Source organism: Lygodium microphyllum, chromosome 28 (genome assembly GCF_053477565.2).
Source record: "Lygodium microphyllum isolate KBCC chromosome 28, Lygodium_microphyllum_v1.1.10, whole genome shotgun sequence".
NCBI lineage: Eukaryota > Viridiplantae > Streptophyta > Polypodiopsida > Schizaeales > Lygodiaceae > Lygodium > Lygodium microphyllum.
Window position 1 is genome coordinate 24,653,944 of NC_141162.1, and position 6,000 is coordinate 24,659,943.

Here is a 6,000-nt window from a genome sequence, read left to right on the forward strand (position 1 = left end):
TGAAAAAATTTACAACCCTAAAGATCCATATTGAAATAAACTAGGTCAATATTGAAAATAGATAAGAGAAGAGAGAGGTGAAGGACCCAAGATCACACACACATACACACAAAAGAAATGGAGACTTGAGCCCACAAAGAGATACTAGGACTGTAATCTCCTTCTTCACCACACACAAGCAAACTAAGTCTATAACATGATAACATACTAATATGAAATTATCACAATGTATTTACATGCAGTCACTTGGTGTGAATCCGCTAGGAAAGAAGAGATGGTACAATAAATGTGCCATAACCAAGGATGGACTATGTGGGTGTTGTCCAACTATAGAATCACTGGTATATCCTCATGTTGGTCACCTAATATGCTAGTGAATAATAGTGTGCCACATTACCGAGGCACATAGTGGATGCCAACTCAAGTAGAGCTCAACATCTCAACACTCCCCCTCAAGCGCAACATGAGCTCATAAACTCCAAGCATAGTCTTGAAGTGTTGAAGCTTCTCAACTCTCAAGGCCTTTGTGAAAATGTCAGTAGCTTGATCCTCTGTGCTAATATAAACCAAGTCAATATCACCAGCTAGAACTCAGTCTTGAATGAAATGGCAATGGATCTCTATGTGTTGCTCCTCACATGATACACTAGATTCCTAGCCAATTGAATGCTTCTAAGGTTATCACAGTAGATGATAACCTTCTTATCCACTTGCATCCCCAAATCACCAAGTAGCTTATGTAACCAAGCTACCTCACATACTACAATTGCAACACATCTGTGCTCTGCCTCTATAGTACTAGACAAGGCAACTGTTGGCTATTTCTTGCTACTCTAAGTAACAACAGCTTTGCCAAAGGAAAACATAAAACCACTAGTAGATCTAGTGTCTAAAATACTACCAGCCTAATCTGCATCTATGTAACCATGCAACTCTAATGGTACACCTACATCGTAGAATAAGGCATAGTCTAATATGGACTTGACATAACCCAATGTATGCCACATTACATTCAAATGTGGCTTCTGTGGAAGTTGCGCAAATTGAATTTCCAAACCAACCATGTAGTTTAGGTCTAGCCTAGTGATCGTCAAATAGACAAGGCTATCCACAATGTTTTGATACATAGTGACATCCTCAACTAAGTCACCCTCATATACACTAAGCTTAGCATTAACATCCAAAGGTATAGAAATAGGCTTGCAAACAACCATACCATACTTCTTCAATATATCTAATATATATTATTTCTATGACAACCTTGGAGTCGTGATGACCTCTACGTTGAGAAAATAGCGCAGTTTTTCTAAATCCCTCATATCAAATTTAGCCTTGCAAAGACTCTTCACATTGTCAATCTCTCTCTCAATAGTATATATAGCCCACAATGATCAAATCATCCACATATATAGTAATGACCACAATATCTACATCACTGTCGCATGCATAAAGTGAGTGGTCAACTTGTGCTTTGCAAAATTCAGTGCTAACAAGATATTTTGCAATCGTGTCATATCATGCCCTAGGTGCTTGATTTAGTCCATAGAAGGCCTTATGAAGCCTGCATGCATAATCTGGATGATTCTCATTTACATAACAAGGTGGCTACTCCACATAAACTTTCTCTTATAACTTCCCTTTCAGAATACATTCTTAACATCCATTTGATGCATGATCCAACCTTTTGATGCAGCCATTGCTATGATAGCCCTTATAATGACCATTTTAGCCACTTGAGCAAAAGTCTCCTCATAATCAATACCATGAGACTTCGCATACCCTTTGGAAACCATCCATGTCTTATAGCGCTCAATAGATCCATCTAACTTATGCTTGACCTTGTAAACCCATTTTCAGCTAATAGCTCTCTTGCCTTCAGATAAGGGCACTAACTCTTATGTGCCATTATCCATTACTACAACCATTTCTTCATCGATAGCATGATTCAAATACTCATTACTGGTGCACAGATCGGTCGTCATATACACGCGTAGTGAGCATCAGAAGGTCCCCAGGAACAAAAGAACTCTACTTTTTGCACACAAATCAATGAAGAGAGCTTGCACAACATGAACAAGAGACCAATTGGGTGCAATCTCCCCCCATGCCTTGTGTGATCGCTCCACAAAGCATGTATTTCATATATTATTCATCTTCAAGCTCAAATAATAGCCCAAATTACAAAATAGCACGCTTTAGCTTTTGAGTTTGCTTTTGTGCCAATAAAGAATTAAAGCTAATGGGCACCCAAGAAGTCAAGCGGTACCCAAATACAATGTCCAATACAAATATTTAAATCGTGCGTCCATGCGCATATAAAAATAATAAATGAATATCAAGCGCTTTGATAAATAAGCGCGACAAAATATAGGCGCCATGCCTAAGATACGCATCCATAAAAAATTGACGATAATTTGAATACACGCTATCCTCCAATGATTTTCACTACCACCGCTGCTTGCTCTACACATCAACTGAAGCATTCACAATTGTTAGAAAAATAATACAATTAAACTGACAAAAGTGAATACCTAGCAGTCTTCAGCTACATAAATAAATTGGTTAGAAATCAATCCTAACCTTAATTTATCGTGAGTGTGCACTCTAAACTCATAAACGTTTATTAATTTAAATATGTATTTTGCGGAATCACCCGCTATGGAATCACCCATGTACACATAGAATTAACAAAACGCCCGAAAAGGATAGGCATCCCCATCGACTTCTTGCACAAAGAATCCACTTTGTGTATAAGACCCGGTAATAAAATTTTATGGAATCCACCGCAAAACCTCACGGAATCCACCGTGGAATATACCTACTGGCATCATACCCCCGGGGTGGGATAGCAATTGTCCTCAATTGCTATTAGCTCAATATGGAGCTAACAGAGTGGGGAAAGCATTTAAGTCTCTAGCGTGCATCCATTGGGCCTCTTCAACATGATGGTTTTTAAACTTGACCAAATATCTAGAATATCTATAGCCAGTTCTAGTGGTCATAAAGACAGTATCTATAATAGTTTCAGGCTCAAGGATTTCACTGTCATCATCTAGCAAAGGAGGGTTTTCATAGACAGGATGTACATGTAATTGGCCTCTAAAGGGTCGTAATAAACTGATATGGAAGGTGTTGTGGATTTTTCAATGTTGTGGTAGTTTTAGTTTAAATACATTGTCATTGATTTTGTGTATGATCTTGAATGGTCCATAAAATCTAGGTGCTAATTTCACAATTGGGTGTTTATCTACACTTTGTAATCTTTGTTTTTCTATGCGTAACCAAACATAATCATCAACTTTGAAATTCATAGCCTGTCTTTTCTTATTTACTTGTTTTGTATATGATTGCTGGGCTTTGGCAATCATATCTTTAACTTCATCAAAAATAGTGGCATGCATGTTAGCAATATCATCAACAATTTGAATTTTGTTTGATAATGATGCAACAGGTGTAGGCAATCTATATCCATAAATAACTTCAAATGGTGCTTTCTTTGTAGCTATATGGGATATATTATTATATGCAAACTGAAGTAAATGTAGATGTGTATCCCATGTGTGTGGTTTTGAAATAGTGTAAGCACGCAAAAGATCTAAAATAGTACTGTTAGTAGCTTATGTTTGACTGTTTGTTTCAGGATGAAATGCAGATGAAAAATCAATCTTTGTTCCTAAGTTAGCAAACAAAGTAATCCAAAAATTATTACAGAATCTAGAATCACGATAAGAAATAATAACTTTTGGTAAACCATGGTTAGTGAAAACAGTTTTCAAAAACATTTGAGCAACTTGAGATGCAGTTAAATTTTTCTTGCATGGAATAAAATATGCTTGTTTGCTAAACCTCTCTACAACAGTCCAAATCATATCATGGTTAGCTTTAGTGTTAGGTAAACTAGTGATAAAATCCATTGAAATCTGTCCCCATGGTCGTGATGGAATAGATAATGGCATTAGTAAACCATATTGTTTACCATGGTGTCTTTTAACTCGTTGACAAACTAAGCATTCAGATACAAACTTAGATACATCAATGTCCATATGTGGCCAATAAAAATCTTCAGTCAATGTACGCAAAGTAGATATAATTCCTCTATGACCTTGATATGGAGGACAATGAATTTCATTCAAAACAAATGATCGAAATGGAACACACACATAATCTTTTTTTATAAAACATGAATCCATTTTTGTAAGACAGTGAATCAATAGTAATCCAATTATTTGCAACTAGTTTATTCCAATCAGCTTGAAAAGTAAGATCCTGATGATAAGTATCTTTCATAGGGATAAGGGAATCAAATGATATCACAGAAATATTATGAATTGTCAGTCTTCTACTCAAAGCGTCAGCTACAACATTTTATTTTCTTGGTTGATATTGTATAAGGGGATGAAAACTTTGAATGAAAGCAGCCCATTTAATGTGTCGGTCAAATATTTGTGGTTGACTAAGAATATGTCTAATGCTTTGTTGGTCAGTTTTGATAATAAATTCAGATCCCATTAAATGATGTTTCCATTGACGTAAGGCTTGTACTACAGCTAGCAATTTCTTATCATAGGTAGAATATTTTAGTTCAGATGGTTTGAGTTTACAGCTAGAATAGGCTATGGGATGATTATCTTGCATAAGGACAGCTCCTATTCCAGATCCACTAGCGTCAGTAACTACTAAGAAGAATGGTCTATTGAAGTCAGGTAATTGTAATATAGGAGCATGAGTTAAAGCATGTTTCAATAAATCAAAAGATTTTTATTGATTGTCAGACCAGTTATACACAATACCCTTCTTTAAAAGTTTTGTCAAAGGTAAGGCAAGTAATGAAAAATTCCTCAAAAACTTTCTGTAAAAGCTAGCAAGACCTAGAAAAGAACGTAACTCATGCACATTTTTGGATATGGGCCAATTTAAAATTGCTTCTATCTTTTTAGGGTCGACTTTAATACCTTCTAATGAAATAATATGTCCTAGATATTCAATTTCTATTTGGAAGAATTCACTCTTTTCTGGATTAGCATATAATTGATTGTCTTTTAACAATTCAAAAACTAAAGACAAATGTTCATAATGCTCATTCTCATTTTTACTGAATACTAATGTATAATCAAAAAATACTATGACACAATGTTGATGTTTTAGAAATATGCGGTTCATCATACGACTAAATGTGGCTGGTGCATTAGTTAGACCAAAAGGCATAACTAGAAATTCATAGTGTCCAAATTGTGTTCTAAATGCAGTTTTGAATATATCAGATTTATCCAATCTTACTTGATGATAACCAGATTTAAGATCTATCTTACTGAATATGGTAGATCCTTGTAGTTTGTCCATAAGATCATCTACCCTAGGAATTGGATATCTATTCTTAACAGTAATTTTATTTAGGGCACGATAATCAATGCACATACGATAAGTATTATTTTTCTTTTTCACTAATAAAACACGTGCACCAAATGGAAAATTACTAGGTCTAATTAATCCTCTGTTAAGCAATTCTTCTATTTGATTTTGAATTTCTTTATGTTCAATTTGGTTATGTCTATATGGTGCTTTACATGGTGGTTGTGTTCCAGAAATAAATCTATTTTGTGATCTTCATGACGTGAAGGTGGTAGTCGAGGTGGTAAATCAACAACAAAACAGTCTTGAAATTGGGCAAGAAATTGTGTATGCCTAGGATGCACCTGTTTTTCTTTAGTTTGAAGTTCATTCACCCATATTAAATAAGATTTGCTACTTTTACGTAATGCACGTCTTGAGTATGAGTAAGCAGTGGAAATTTATTAGAAGCGTGCATGCCATGAAATGTGATTTGTTTTCCTTGAAAATAAATTTTAATTGAATGTGTAGAATAATCTATGTCAGGATTGTATTGATGATGCCAAGGCATTCTTAAGATAATGTCACTAGACTGCAAAGGTACAACTAGGAAATTTCTTCATTCGGTATATTCACCAATTTTAATTTCTAAATTATGCACCTCTTATGTTC